This window comes from Oryctolagus cuniculus, chromosome 7 (genome assembly GCF_051225735.1).
Source record: "Oryctolagus cuniculus isolate XC-2025 breed Fujian yellow rabbit chromosome 7, ASM5122573v1, whole genome shotgun sequence".
NCBI classification, from domain to species: domain Eukaryota; kingdom Metazoa; phylum Chordata; class Mammalia; order Lagomorpha; family Leporidae; genus Oryctolagus; species Oryctolagus cuniculus.
Window position 1 is genome coordinate 24,711,141 of NC_142873.1, and position 16,995 is coordinate 24,728,135.

The following is a 16,995-nucleotide window of genomic DNA, read 5'->3' on the forward strand; positions in this document are numbered from 1 at the left end:
AATCATGGAATTTTACTTCTCAGAGTTGTAGAGGTTGAAAATATCAGATCAAGGTGCTAATAGGCTCGATTTTTCCAGAAGCCTTTCTCCGATGTGACAGACACAGCTTTTATTTTATCTACTTAAAAGCACTTTCTTCAGGTAGAGTCATGTTGGTGGTTAGCACTTCAGTGTTTGAGTTTTAGGGAGACACATTTCAGTCCATAACAGCAAAAGGGGCCCTGTGGTCTACTTCAATGACAGCCATCTCTGCGGAGGATAGAAAGTTTGAAATCAGCATTAGGATTTCTCACAGTATTACTGTCAATGCTATCTCCATCAAATGTGCATTCATGTACACAGAAACAAAACTACCTGTACACATAAACACATTCAACAGTGGAAATGCCTGATGGTTGTGTACAGGTAACATCAGTATAATAATCCATAAGATGGCCTATTAGCAGACATTAAAAAGAGAATTAGAAAGAATGACAACAAAATCTGCAATTACCTATATTTATGTCTATATGTATGATATTCAGTATTTATAGTTGCTAAAAGATGAATACTGATGTGTGGAAATAAAAGGTAAACCTTACCTTGCAATATTGCAGCCTAGCCTCATGAAAGATGTCTTCCTAAAACCGTTCACTGGGCCCACTCTGTGGCATAGTAGATTAAGCATCCACCTGCAGCACCAGCATCCCACATGGGCACCAGTTTGAGTCCCTGCTCCTGCACTTCCAATTCAGCTCTTTGCTAATGGCCTAGGAATGCTGTGGAATATGCCCTGAGTGCTTGGGTCCCTGCACCCATGTGAGAGACCTGGAGGAAGCTACTGACTCCTGGCTTCTGGCACCTGGCTTCAGATCGGCCCAGGTCCAGCCATTCTGGCCATTTAGGGGTGAACCAGTCGATAGAAGACCTCTCTCTTCCTCTCTATATCTGTAACTCTGCCTCACAATAAAGAAATACATTTTTTAAAAACCTTTCACATTTTAAATTTCTTAATTGTTTTAAAGATTCATTTATTTATTTATTTATTTACAAGTCGAGTTCCAGACAGAGAGGAGAGCCAGAGAGAAAGAGAGAGGTCTTCCATCTGATGTTCACTCCCTAATTGATTGCAACTGCCAGAGCTGTGCTGATCTGAATCCAGGAGCCAGGAGCTAGTTCCAGGTCTCCCAGATGGGTACAGTGGCCCAAGGCCCAAGGCCATCTTCTACTACTTTGCCAGGCAATAGCAGAGAGCAGGATCAGAAGTGGAGCAGCTGAGTATTGAACCGGCCCCCATATGGGATGCTGGCACTTCAGACCAGGGTGTTAACCTGCTCCACCACAGCACCAGTCCAACATTTTAAATTTCTGATACGCTAAAGTAGCACAGGACTGCATTATATCTAGGAAAGATGCATTTAAAAATTATAAATCTAGTGCATTTTCGCAGAAGTTTTAACAAATACTTCTGATTTTCTTAGCATTATGTACTAAATAAATGACATAGTGAGTCATTGTCAGATTTTTAGCTTTTGACAGCCACTTATAATATTTCACAGCTTTTTGAAATGTATTGCTAGTGTGTTTTTCTCAACACATGCACTGGATTTTACCTATAAGGGTTGCCTCTTATAGGATTTGCATTTTAATGGGTTTCCATGGCACATGTAATCAACATCTGCAAAGCCTCTAAAACACATAAATAATAACATGAATCAGGTTTTTTTCTTAAAGATTTATTTATTGATTTGAAAGAGTTGCACAAATAGAGGAGAGGTAGAGAGAGAGACAGACAGACAGACAGAGACAGAGATCTTCCATCTGCTGGTTTACTCCCAGTTGGCCACAATGGCTGGTCTGTGTCGATCCAAAGCCAGGAGCTACTTCCAGATCTCTCATGTGTGCAAGGCCCCAAGGACTTGGGCCACCTTCTACTGCTTTCCCAGGCCATAGCAGAGAGCTGGTTCAGAAGTGGAGCAGCCACGACTTGAACTGGCACACATATGGCTTGCCAGCACTGCAGGAAGCAACTTTATCTGCTCTGCCACAGCGCCTGCCCCACATTACATCACTTTAAGATGATATGGATTTAAGTTCATGAGAAATTATTAGCATAGTGGGAACTGATAGATATGAATGAAGCAGGATGGACTTGTTAGGAATGGTGATGTTAATTTTCTTATAAAATAAATAAATAAGAAATTGAATATGGTCAGACATATTTGAAGCCTAAATTTTATTAGTGGTGATCCAGAAAACACTGATCTCAGGTCTTTTTCTTCCAGTGTTAAGTTTATATTTTTAAATGCATATTAAGTGAACAAATTTCATGTAATTTATATATACAGTTTGAAGAGCAAACTGATAACATCCTATCCTATCTTCCCTTGGTCTCATATTTCCAACTCCCTCCTTCTTGTTTTATTTTCTTTTAATTTTGACAGCTGCATGCTTTGATTTTATTGTAGAATCACGAGCTTTAACCCTCTACAAAATAAAGAATTCAGCAAGTAGTAGCAGAAATATCAATGAGTATATGTTGTTTACTCTATCAAAGAGTACAGAAAAGTGCTATGAACAATACTCAAATCTCAAAATGTCATATTAACTCACATGCTACTTTTCATTGTCTATATATTAATTACCACCAGTCAGAGAAAACATATGGTATTTGTCTTTTGGGAGCTGGCTTCTTTCATGAAGCATACTTATTTCCAGTTCATCCATTTAGTTACAAAAGATAGGATTTCATTCTCAATTATGGCTGAAGAGTATTTTACACTGTATATATAGCTCATATTCTTTTTCCAGTCACCAGTTGATGGACATCTGGGTTGATTCCATGTTATCTATTGTGAATTGAGCTGTAATAAACATGAGGGTACAGATAACTCATGCCTATGCATATTCTATTTCATTTCATATGGATAAATTCCCAGGAGTCAGGTGGCAGGATCATATGGTATGTTTGTTTTCAGATTTCTGAGGAACTTTGATACTGCCTTCCATAATGGCTGTACTAGCTTCATTCCCACCAACAGTGGGTTAGGGTACCTTTTCCTCTCCCTCTCCACCAGCCTTTATTGTTTGTTGACTTTTTCAAAAGAATTATTTATTTGAAAGGTGGAGTTACTTAGAGGGAGAGGCAGAGGCAGTGGCAGAGAGACATAAGTATTTTATCTGCTTGTTTATTCTCCATATGGCACAACAGGTGGTGCTGGTCCAATCGGAATCCAGAGTTAGGAGCATCTCCCTGGTCACCCAAGTGGGTGCAGGGACCCAGGCACTTGGGCCATCCTCCACTGCCCTCCCAGTCCAGAGCAGAAAGCTGGACTGGAAGAGGAACAGGGACCAGAACTGGCACCCATATGGGATGCCAGCTCCATGGGTGGAGGATCAACCCAGTGTGCCACGGCACTGGCTCCCATCAGGGATATTTTTCTATAGTTCTCTTTCTCCACGGTATCTTTTTCTAGTTGAAGAATTAAGGTGATGCAGGATTAATAGAAGGAGTTTGAGAGGATTGTCTCTCTTTCAATTGTGTTGAATAGTTTGAGAAGTATTGGAATTAGTTCTTTAAAAGTCCTGTAGAATTCAATAGTGAGGCTGTCTGATCCTGGACTTTTCCTTGTTGGGAGGGTCTTTATTACTCATCCAATCTCTGTCTTGGTTTTTGATTTGTTTAGCTTTTCTATGTGTCTTCATGACTCAATTTTGGTATATTGTGCATGTCCAGGAATCTGTTGATTTTTCCTCTATGTTTTCCAATTTGTTAGCCATCACAACCAATGCCCACATCCTATATTGCCGTGCTAATCTGAGTTTTGTGTTCTCCACTTACAAATCAGTCTCATGTTAATATCCCTTTGAAGCAATGCATAATAGCTCAAATTCTTTCATTCCTGTCATCAATTTGGAGAACTGTAACCTAAATGGGGACTTGAGAACCTGGTCTTGCACAGTTGTAGCCATATAGAAAGTGAACCAGCAGATGGGAGATCCTTCTGCTTCTCTTTCCTTCTTTCTTTGTCTCTGTGTCTCTCTGCCTTTTTTTATCATATTAAAATATTTAATTACTTATTTGAAAGTGTTACAGAGAGAGGGAGAGACAGAAATCTTCCACCACCTAATTCATTTTTGAGATGACTTTAATAGCCAGAGTGTGGCCAGGTTGAAGCCAGGAGCTTTTCCTCCGATGTGTGTGGCAGCATCCCAGCACTTGGGCCAACTTTCCCTGCTTTTTCAGTCCATTGGTAAGGCACTGGATCAGAAATGGAATAGCTGGTACTTGAACTGGTGCACGTAGAGGATGCCAATGTAACAGATTGCGGATTTGTCCACTGCACCACAACCACCAGCTCCTCTTTCTGCCTTTCCAATAAATAAATCTTTTGAAAAAGAACTTAAGGTAGTAAAAGTCATCATGACTGAGCAATGGCAAATTTATTGAAGTAATCGATTTTCTTAAAGATCTATTTATGAATTTGAAAGGCAGCACTAGAAAGAGAGAGTGGGAGAGATTGATCTTCCTCCTGGTTTGTTCACTCCTCAAATGGCTGCAATGACTGTGGCTAGGCCAGACTGATATCAGGAGCCGGGGGCTTCTTCCAGGTCTCTCACATGGGGGCAGGAGCCCCAATATTTGAGTCACCCTGTGCTGCTTTTCCAGACACATTAGCAGGGAACTGGATCCGTTTGGAGCATTAATGTCTATGATACTTTCCTTGCAGTTGAAGGATCTAGAATCCATTTCAATTATGGGTGGGCCAAGTACAACAGCTCCCAATTGTCCAAGGTTTGGATTAGATGGGTTCTGAGAAATTTTGTTAAAGTAGTTATTAATCGTAACTCTCAGTTTAAGCTTTTCTTACCAAATTTTCCTGTTTGCTGATGTTTATATCTATGGGAAAATTGGGTCTCTGGATTGCAACCAATGAAAGCATCCAGACTAACAGTAATAAGGTCAACAGTCAGCAGAATGATGTCCAGCTGAACTGAAATAGCTTTTCTTATTTGGTAGAGGGGTTACCTCCTGCATTATACTGACATACTGACATAGACAGTAGATATTGGAGCCTGTCCCTTCTGCCAAATGGAGAATGCCGCATTTTGATCCATCATATATATATTTATATATTATAATATATATTATATATTTCTATACATAATATAGAATTACATATAATTATCATAAATATATAATATATAATTATATGTAAATATTATATATGAATTTATTTATATATAAATATATAATTATTTCTGATCCAGCTCCATACCAATGGATTGAAAAAGCAGTGAAAGATGGTCCAAGTGCCTGGGTTGCTGCCACACACATCGGAGGAGAAGCTCCTGGTTTCAACCTGGCCACACTCTGGCTATTGAAGTCATCTCAAGAATATATATATCTATATATATATTTTATATATAATACTTATGATAAATTATGTAATATTATCTATTAATAATTACTATATATTATATAATATGATAAATTATAATTTATTTTGTATATAATATATTTATATATGTAAATATATATAAATAAATGTAAATATATATATAAAGAATTTATTTATGTATTTGACAGGTGTACTTACAGACAGTGAGAGGAAGAGACAGAGAGAAAGGTCTTCCATATGCTCATTTACTCCCCTAATGACTGCAATGTCTGCAGCTGGGCCAATCTGAGCTAGGAGCTTCCAGGTCTCCCACATTTTGGCAGGGACCAAAGCACTTGGAACAGCTTCTACTGCTTTCCCAGGCTATTGCAGAGAGCTGGATGGGAAAAGGAGAAATGGGGACCAGAACTGGTGCACATATGGGGTGCCAGCACTGCAGGTAAAGGATTACACCACTGCACCACAGTGCTGGCCCCAGTCTATCCTTTATTAAGGAGATCTCAGTAATCATGTTCAGGTATTGCTGTCCTATATTCATGGCCAAAGTCCTAGCAGACAACATGGTTTGGAGAATCGTAAGCACAAGGTGTTTAGGAGACTTCATTTCTCATACAGCACAGTTAATAACAAGATTCCAAGAGGGGAAATTACTTGCATCATAGTCTTTGAGAACTAATGGACATCACAGGTGATCTAAAGAATTTAGAAGGTTTGTGAGCCCCTAGATTGAAAATGTCACTGGGAGCACAAGGACAGTGCCTAGAGTTTATTTTGATGGATTTTAGCCCCTTTCATTGGAGGGAGGCCCGAAGAAGCTGGACTGATTTGTAAACCTCAGAAGTGTCTTTTCAAGGTGAAGGCAAACGGAGACTGAGGGGTTTTTGGAAAAACGTTGAACAAAACACATTTCCCACACTTGGACATGGTGGATGGCATATAACAATATGATTTTAGTAATATATCATGAGGTGCTTTTATTTTTTACTGAATTTAGCAGGTAAAATTGGGCTACCTAATGGGATATAGCTGGAATAATCACCTTTTTGTTAAATAAATCTGAGGTAATAAATGTTAGTGTATGATGACATTGCGTTTTCTTTTATTGGGCCTTCTTGGTTCTTTTAATCTGGGATCTGTGAATTCTCATTTTCTCTAGGCAAGTTGTAACTGAAAACTTTTATTTTGTTCCTCATCATGTTGGACCAACTCTGCTGCTTCTGGGATTTTTTTAATACATCTAACAATTGGAAATTCAGACAATAGTATAGTTAAAATGAGATGTACCAAGTAAAGTATTTATTTTTATTCTGATACATATTTTGGAATTCTTCTAAAATTCCTATTGAGTATCCTTGTAAAATTTCATTGCATCCCAGGTTAAGACTTATTGGAGGCAGGTGCCATGGCTCAAAAGGCTAATCCTCCACCTGCGGTGCAGGCACACCAAGTTCTAGTCCTGCTGGGAGCACCAGATTCTGTCCCAGTTGCTCCTCTTCCAGTCCAGCTCTCTGCTATGGCCCAGGAGTGCAGTGGAGGATGGCAAAAGTGCTTGGGCCTGCAGCTGCCTGGGAGAGGAGTAGGAGGAAGCAACTGGTTTCTGGCTTTGGATCAGCGCAGTGCACTGTCTGCAGTGGCCACAGGGGGGTACACCAGTAGAAAAAGGAAGAACTTTCTCTCTGTCTCTCTCTCTCACTGTCCACTCTGCCTGTCAAAATAAAAAATAATTTTTGAAAAAGGATTTATTGGAGCCACTCTAGTGATTATACCCATGAAACTTTGTTAATAAATGCAAATAGAACCTGGGAAAATTGATGTATATCTTATGCTGTAGAGACTTAAGATTGAACATCTTTTTTATCTTTTTTAATTATATAATTTAAAAACAAATTTTAGATTTTTTTTTGACTTTACCAAGCCACAGCTCTGGCCCCATTAATATGTCTTAACAATGTTTTTTCCTCTCAGACTTATCTCTATTGTTTCAGTTAACTGCATGCCTTTTCTTTACATTCAGATTCTCTCAGCTGTCAAAGCTTACTCATCTTAATTCTGTTGTTCCTATTTCCCTCCCTTTTATTCTGTCCCTAGGCTAATTGAGGTCATGATTCTCCATTCCTTATGTGTGGTGTCACAGTAGCCTTGAAGTGTTCTTTTTCTCTTCTGATTTCTAAAGAAAGAAATTATGTATTCCCCTAGTTTAGATATTTTAACAATTCATTCTAAAACAAAGGTTAAATGTTCTTAATTTGACAAGAATTTTCGGGGCCAGCGGGGTGGGATAGTGGGTAGAGCCACCACTTGCAGTGCTGGCATCTCACATGGATCCAGATCTCTGCTATAGCCTGGGAAAGCAGTAGAAGATGGCCCAAGTCCTGGGCCCCTTCCCCATGTGGGAGACCTGGAAGAAGCTCCTTGCTCCTGGCTTTGGATTGGCGCAACTCTGGCCATTGCAGCCAACTGGGGAGTGAACCAGTGGGTGGAAGACCCCCTTTCTTCTCTGCCTCTCTCTGTGTAACTCTGACTTTCAAATAAATAAATAAATCTTTAAAAAAAGAATTTTTTCTAATTTTAGATTTGTTCTACTTCATTGCCATTTCAGGATGTGCGTAAGGAGCGCATATCCAGTTTTTCTATTTTGGAATTTTGGGATTTTGTATTAGCTCTGCTGTTCATTCATTTTTCTGGAGCATTGGTGATATCTTCTCCTTAGTTGTATTAAGAGAGCGAGCAATAGCCCTCATGTCTTTTAGGTAAGTAAGACATATTAAAAACAGAGCATTCAGTATACATTCTTAGTATTTTGACTTGTTCAATTGATTTTCCTGACCTCCCTTGGATATTCTTGGTCTCTGCTGTACAACTTCCTATACTCATTAATTCTTTGATATTCCCAAATCCAGAAAATGAATGATTCAACAGCGGTGTTCCTGTATTTGCTGGGACTCAGGGTAAGAAGCAAAGTGGAGGTGTTCAGGAATCTAAAGGTACATGCTACATAGCAAAGCACATCATTTCCTATACAAAGTGACTGGGAAATCCAGAATCTTTTGCACACATATTGGATCCTGAACTATTACTGGACTATTCAGTAAGATTTTAATGTATTTATTTTCTATGTGTGAGTTTTTATTTCTAAATAAACTCTGCTGGGCTACTTAACGTTAACATGTATTGCAGAATTCTTTCATCAGTTATTACTTATAAAAGTTTCTCTTTCAGTTTTATGGGAAAGGGTAGAAGTTTTCTGCTATGTAACTGAAAATTCATTCATTCACTAAAGTTAAAAATATTTGTTGGAAATTGGTGGAATACTATTAATTCTCATGTGATTTACATGAAACTAAATACATTCTCTATTTTGTTTTGCTTAAAATTTCTGCATGTGTGGACTTCTTTTTTCCTTCTTGCCCCAAATCCCTTTGTGTATTTGGATTTCTCCAGGGTTTTACACTGGAGAAAACATGTTATTTTGGCAAAGAAGTACTTAGCTTTCCTGCTTCAAGTATTCAAATATTGCATTGGAAATCAGTATATTTGTTTACTGTACAAATGTCCTTCATACAATTTTGTAATCTTCTGGGATGGGAGAGGAAGCAGGAAATAGGAGGGTTATGGGTAGGAGGGATGTTTTGGGGGAGGGGAAGCCACTGTAATCCAAAAGCTGTACTTTGGAAATTTATATTTATTAAAAAAAGTTAAACAATTTTGTAATCTTCATCTTCCTTTTTATTTCGTCCTTTTTAAAAAAAAGATTCATTTATTTTACTTGAAAGTCAGACTTACACACACAGAGAAGGAGAGAGAGAGAGAGCAGTCTTCCAACTGCTGGTTCACTCCCCATTTGGCCACAATGGCTGGAGATGTGCCAATCCAAAGCCAGGAGCCAGCAGCTTCTTTTGGGTCTCCTATGCAGGTGCAGGAGCCCAAGGTCCTGGATAGTAAGTCTTACTAGCCTAAAAAGCTGGATAGTAATTTGAGTAGCCAGGACTTAAACTGGCACCCATTTGGAATGCCGGCACTGCAAGCCACAGCTCTACTTGCTACTCCACAGCACCAGCCCCCTAAATTCTTATGAGTATTGCTATGCTATTGGAATTTATAATTGATAATGCTGAACAATTGAAACTGTCTTATTTACAATTGTAGGACTGGATATGGCAGTTTTACTTGAAGTAAAGTATGTAGCCTGCTTATTGTATGATTTTTGGAAAAGCATGTATTTATATATAACAGCAGATCTGTTAATCATTTAAAAGTGAATTATCATGATTACCCAGATGTAAAGAATGCAATATGTGCTAATGAGTTAGCAGTCACAGACATTTAGAATTAGAGGGATTTTAGAACCTTTTCAATACTGCAGTTTTTTATGGAAAACTAATAATTTTTTTATTTGACAGGTAGAGTTATAGACAGTGATTAAGACAGAAAGGTCTTCCTTCCATTGGTTCACTCCCCAAATGGCCACCACAGTTGCAGCTGTGCCCATCCAAAGCCAGGAGTCAGGTGCTTTCTCCTGGTCTCCCATCCGGGTGCAGGGCCCAAGCACTTGGGCCATCCTCCACTGCCTTCCCGGGCCATAGCAGAAAGCTGGACTGAAAGAGGAGCAACCAGGACTAGAACCCTTTGCCCATATGGGATACCAGCACCACAGGTGGAGAATTAACCAAGTGAGCCACAGCGCTGGCCCCCGATAAATTTACTCTTAACAAAATATCAAAATATCTTATTCAGTATAAAGTTAGTAGTGAAAAGAGACTACCTTGTTGAACACAGAAATCTGAGATTATATTTCTTGGTATTAATTTGCATCTTAAGGCTTATTGCCTAGTTTATTTCAACATTTCAATCTAATATTACTAATAATATCTTGTACTTAGTGGTTCACTGTGTGCCAGACAATATTCTTTTGATTTTTTAAAAGATTTATTTATTTATTTATTTGGAAGTCAGAGTTACACAGATAGTGAACAAGAGGAAGAGAGAGAGAGAGAGAGAGGTCCTCCATCTGCTGGTTCACTCCCCAGATGGCCTAAAAGGTCAGAGATATGCCAATCTGAAGCCAGGAGCCAGGACCTCTTCAGGGTCTCCCATGCAGATTCAGGGGCCCAAGGACTTGGGCCAACTTCCTACTGCTCTCCCAGGCTATAGCAGACAGCTGGATGGAAAGTGGAGTAGCCTGGACTTGAACCGGCCTCCATATGGGATGCCCACACTGCATGCAGTGGCTTTACTGGCTACACCACAGCACTGGCCTCAAGACAATGCTCTAAAATGATGCATTAATTATTCCCAAATATTGAAAAGTGGCATGGTACACATTTGAATGTGTTGTTTTGTACTAGTTGTAGAAACAGTTTAAAATATATTTATATTTAAAAATGTAAGCTTTGATCTAAAGGTTTACTTTCCCTTAAGGTGCCTGTTTGGAAACTGAGAGATCATTGAAGTCTCAAGATAAAGTACAACTGATCTTATCCAAGCCTCCTTTATCACATGAGGATGCTAAATGCCAAGCCCAGAGAAGTAAAGTGAACTGTTCAAGGTCACATAGGTAAGTTGTAGCAGGGATAATTCTGTATTAGCATTAGGTATCCTGATACATAGGCCACTGTTCTGTCAATTTTGTACTCCTTCTGGAGTTAAAGATTCTAAGTTGTGGTAAATTAAGTTTGGAAATTTAGTGGTTGCTATGTTGTTATGGTGAGAAATTTTTGTGTATAGCTATGAGTTGCTTAAATTTTATTCAATATATTTTTCTAGTATGTTTGCTATTTATTTGAAATGTATAACAAATAGCTTCATCTATTTGCCAGAAGAATTTTTTGAAGATTTATTTATATTATTTGAAAGTCAGAATTACACAGAGAGAGAAGGAGAGGCAGAGAGAGTGGTCTTCCATTCACTGGTTCACTCCACAGTTGGCCTCCATGGCTGGAGCTGTGCTGACTGGAAGGCAGGAGCCAGGAGCCTCTTCCTGGTCTCCTATGCAGGTGCAGGGGCCCAAGAACTTGGACCATTTTATAGTGTTTTCCCAGGCCATAGCAGAGAGCTGGATAGGAAGTGGAGCATCCAGGTCTTGAACTGATACCCCTGTGGAATACCAGCACTGCAGGTGGCAGCCTCACCCACTATGCCACAGTGCCAGCCCTTGCCAAAAGAATTTATAGAAGCTATTCCATATATACACTTAACAATTATTTACTTGACACGAACTATCCCTGCATATTTTAAAATTTTGAATGGTATCACTTGGGTTTTAAGAATGTTATATTTTAGGTCTCTTAATATTTTTAGTGATGATGTTTTAAAGGCCCTTTCTGTTTTATGAAAAATGATAAGGATTTGTTTACAATGGCCATAGTATTACCACTTAAAGCAATAGATTAAATAACACTTTTAAAGAGTCATTTAATACTTAATTCTAATACACTGGTATATTTTAAATTGAGAAACTGGATTTCTTTCAGATATTCTAAAGAAGAAATATAATCAAAATTGAAGACATCTACAGTTTTTAATCACTTGTTTTATATATTTGTCATAATGGTCCAATTTAGAGTTTTAATTTTAATTAGCTTTTAAAAGATTCAATATGGTTTATAGAAAAAATTCAGAGAACATAATTATATACTCAACCTCCCTCCCTTCTTTTTCCTTCTTTGACATTTTTTTAGATTATGAAATGGCATTTTCCGTTTACATTACATTAAAAAGGGTTGTTGAATCAAGGGACAAGTTTAACAGGCAAAAAGCAAAAAGATCCTAATTTAGAGGGAATACAGACAATGGCTCTAAACAATATTTGAATATCACATCTAAACAATATTTGAAGAAATTGATAAAATAAATATTTTAATTTCTCCTACTAAAATGCTCAGAGAAAGTCTTTCATTATTTATCAAATATTAGTGCAAAAATATGGATTTAAATGATCCCAAAAAGTGATGAATTTTTGTGTAATAAAGTCCAATTTTTGTCAAGGCTTTTTGACAGTCTCACAGAAAATTTATGTTTGTGAATGGGAAGAATAATATCAAAATGTCCATACTACCAAAAGCAATTTGCAAATTCAATGCAATCCCAATCAACATAACAACGGTGTTCTCCTCAGAGCTAATAAAAATGATGCTAAAATTCATATAGAAACATGAGAGATGCTTAACATCTAAAGCAATATTATAAAGCAAAAAAAAAAGCTGGAGACATCATATTATATATTACAGGGGTCAGCACTATGACAAAGCAGGAAAAGTCACTGTCTGCAGTGCCGGCATCTCATATGGGTGCCAGTATGTTTCCCAGCTGCTCCACTTCTTATACCCCTCTCTGGTATAGCCTGAGAAAAAAGTAGAAAATGGCCAAAGTCTTTGGGCCCCTGCACCTGCATAGAGACCTGGAAGAAGCTCCTGACACTTGGATTCAGATCAACACAGCTCCAGCCATTGTGGCCATTTGGGGAGTAAACCAGTGGACAGTGGATGGAAGACCTCTCTCTCTCTGCCTCTACCTCTCTGTGACTCTGCCTTTCAAATAAATAAATAAACTGCAAAAAAAAGCAGAAGTGTTAGCACTGACATAATAACAGACACATAGTTCAATGGAAAAGACTAGGTAGCATAGAAATAAACCCAAATTTCTACCAGCAACTCATATTTAACAAAGGAACTAAAATGAACTGGAGAAAGAAGAATCTCTTTCACAAGTGGTGCAGAGGAACTTGATTATCCATATGTAGAAGCCTGAAAAGAGACTCCAACATCTCTTACACTATGTGAAAGTGAACTCACAGTGAATTAAAATCTAATCATAAGACCCAAACCCAAGCAAACATAGGGAAACTCTAAATATTGTCAACACACAATAGCTTTTGGGTAAGATTCCAATAGCAATAGTCACAAAAATAAAAACAGAGACATTTGAGTATATCCATTAAGATACTTGTTCACAACAAAGTAAACATCAGAGTGTAGATACAATGAACAGATGGCAGGAAAAATTAAAACTCTGAATGTTTACAGATTTCCAGAACATTTACATGAATTGGAAAAACTGCAAAAAATACAGTGAAGAAACAGGCAAGGATCTGAATAGACATTTCTCAGAAGAAATGTAAATGGTCAAAACATGTGAATATGCCCGATGTCACTAGCCATTATGTAAATATAAATCAGAACACCATATCAGTCTCCAACACCTGTGGGAAAATACAACGCTCAGGTGTTTGTGTGTGCAGCAAGTGGGTTTAGAGGACCCTGTTCACCTCTGGAGAGCAGAGTCTACAGGGAGGGAAAGAAAACTTCCTTCCTTCCTAATGGGCTTATTAAGTTCTTGACCAGTGCCTGTTAGTCTTGCCACAAACTTTCTAGTCTTACTACTTTCCTTCTTCCTCTTCTCTGTGACTTGTAAAATAGTATACATTCCATATACTGTGGATACTTTTGATTTATTGTATTCCTTCGGTCTCCTATGAAGTTCCTCCACAAAAGCACAGCCCTCAAACTATTCATTCATTTATGCAGTCTGCAGATTTCATGAGCTACTAAATTCCAAGTAGTATGTTAAAGGCAAGATCTGGGCCTAAGAGAAAAGTGGTCTGAATTCTGTGCCTAGAAGAGGATTTGGGACATAGTAGAACTTCAGTGAAGTGCTATGTGAAATACATGCACTCAGTAAATGAGTAATCTAAAGCATACACTGCATTTAAGCAACACAGCAGCCCTACTCACCTCAGGTAGACCAATTGAGAGGAATAATGTGAACAAAAATAAGACATCAATAAGTTGAATAATAACAGAGAAAACACAAAATGAGATAGATGCCAACATTACTGACCTATTTTTGAGGAATTAAATTGATCGAGGGGCTGGCATTGTGGCCAAGTGGGATAAGCTGCAATCTGTGAGGCCAGCATATCATGTGAGTTCCACTTTGATATTAGGAATCTCCACTTCCAATTTAGCTCACTGCTAAACACCTGGGAAACCAGCAGAAGATGGACAAAGGACTTGGGTCCTTGCCACTCACATGGGAGACTTGGATGAAGCTCCTGACTCCAGCATGCCCCAGGCTCAACTGTTGAAACTCTCTGGGGTGTGAGCCAGCAGATGAAAGCCATCTCTGTCTTTCCCTCTCTCTCTAAATCCACCTTTCAAATAAACAAAGATTTAATAAACAAATTAACTGATTTCAAAATACACAAAAACATGAACAATACTATATCATCTTTATGCCAAAATGATCAAAAATAACAAATTCTAGAGAGCATATGGGAAAAGAAAACCTTCATATATGGTGGGTGAAAACACAAATTAGTACAGATGTTATGCAGAACAGTATGGTCATTCCTTAAAAAGGATAAAAATTGGGGCCGGCGCTGTTGTGCAGTGAGTTAAAGCCCTGGCCTGAAGGGCCAGCATCCCATTTGGGTGCCAGTTCTAATTCCAGCTGATGTTCTTCCAATCCAGCTCTCTGCTATATCCTGGGATAGCAGTAGAAGATGGCCCAAGTCCTTGGGCCCATGCACCCCATGGGAGACCAGGATAAGTACCTGGCTCCTGCCATCAGATCAGCACGGTGCGCTGGCCACAATGCACAGGCTGTGGTGGCCATTGGAGGGTGAACCAATGGCAAAGGAAGACCTCTCTCTCTGTCTCTCTCTCACGGTCCACTCTGCCTGTCAAAACAAAAATGTAGCTGATTTGTGGTTTAGACCTATGTAACTCTTTCTCTTGCAGAATGCTAATTGTTTATTTCCAGAGTGGAACTAAAACACTGACCACTACATCATCTGTATAACACTAAAGACTGTGTTGGACATTGTGACCCCCAAATTTAGTATATTGTCCTTGAAGCTTCAATTGAAATCATATAACAAATATATATTTTGCTATGGCAACAGAAAATGAAAGACGACATTACCTTTTCTTGGATAAATGCAATGATTGATAGTCATGACAAATTCATCACACATCTTGTTTCTATATATTCCCTGAGAATAAAATTTACCTTCCTACATCCATTTTCATTAATAAATTATTATAAATCTAAGAAGAAAACAGACAGAATGCTGGGAGAATTAAGAAAACCACTTACAGGGGCCAGTGCTATCGCACAGTGGGTTAAAGCTCCAGCCCGCAGAACCAGCACCAGATATTAATTCCCACCAAATCAAGTGTGAGTGTGATATTCAGGAGAATTCAATCAGAATTCCACAGCTAGTCAACTGGGAGGGGTGAATGAATCCAGAAACAGCTGGTTTCCTTGTGACTAAATCAAGCCTAATATCACAAAAGACTCTTGGATTTCTTTGGCTTTTTTCACATTTTCCTTATTTATCATGATTTGTAATGAATTTTCTGATGTGAGCTTTGGTTTTGAGGCTGGCATATCAAGTTCAGGGCACGGGAGAAATGATCTTTTTCAATCAGGGCACAGCTGTTGGCTTGCTCCAATTCTGGCTTGCTGTCATTGTTTTGGGTGCCTCAGCAATTTTTGGTTTTGAGTGGCAATTTCCTAAATGTTTTCTTGGTCTGAGTTTCTTTTCCCTTCTTCCATTCCAAATTTTGTATTCTGACGCAATACAAACAAGAGTTTAGACAGAGGATCCATTATGAAATAAAAAACACAACAAATTGGCCTTTCTGGTTTAGAAATTTACAGGCAGGATGACCAAGATGATTCCTTGTGCTTTGGAAAATGAAATGGAACCCTTTTGCTGCGGGGACACATATTAATTCCCTCCAAATCAAGTGTGGGTGCGATTTTCAGGTGAATTCAATCAGAATTCCACAGTCAGTCAGCTAGAAAGGCTGGATGAATCCAGAAACAGCCGGTTTCCTTGGGAATAAATCAAGACCAATATCACAAAGGACCCTTGGATTATTTTGGCTTTTTTCACAGTTTTCTTCTTTATCATGATTTGTAATGATTTTTCTGATGTGAGCTTTGGTTTTGATGCTGTAATAAGGAGTTCAGGGCATGCGAGGAATGGTCTTTTCGAATCAGGGCACAGCTGTTGGCTTGCTCCAATTCTGGATTGCTGTCATTGTTTTGGGTACCTCAGCCGATTTTTCATTTCTTAAGCGGCAATATTCTAAATGGTTTCTGCGTCTCAGTTGGTTTTGCCTTCTTCCTTCCCAAATTTTGTATTCTGATGCAATAAAACAAGAGTTCAGACAGAGTAGTTATTATGAAATTTAAAAAAAATGGCATTTCATGCTTAGAAATCTACAGGTAACACGACCAAGGTGAGTTTTTGTGTTTTGGAAAAAGAAATGGAACCCTTTTGCTGAGAGGACAGATATTAATTCCCTCTAAATCGAGTGTTAGTGCGATTTTCAGGTGAATTCAATCAGAATTCCAAAGCCAGTCAACTGGGAGGGGTGGATGAATCCAGAAACAGCCGGTTTCCTTGTGACTAAATCAAGCTGCTGTTCCCTGTGGACTTGTCCTCCTCAGCCATTGTCTAGAGCTCAGCCACCTCTCCAATGCTGACATCCTCTGACACATGTTTCACTCTTCTGTTCTCTCTAAACTGCACACTCTTGGGCAACCTAAGTAACTCTCATGCATAAACTTTCATAGACACACACACCTGAGGACTCCAGAGTCT

At 38.7% G+C, this 16,995-nt stretch overlaps 1 long non-coding RNA gene across 6 annotated transcripts in view; it reads right to left on the bottom strand.

Moving 5' to 3' along the window:
- The window catches only part of LOC149125375 (uncharacterized), a 24,658-nt gene continuing 7,663 nt past the window's right edge, over positions 1-16,995 (bottom strand). For 2 of the 6 annotated variants that reach the window (XR_016237049.1, XR_016237047.1), the window contains exon 3: positions 1-249. This is a non-coding gene — a long non-coding RNA (uncharacterized LOC149125375). Of the gene's footprint in view, positions 250-15,452; positions 16,534-16,995 lie in introns of those variants that run through there. The other 4 variants (XR_016237042.1, XR_016237043.1, XR_016237045.1 and 1 more) reach the window with 4 other exon arrangements.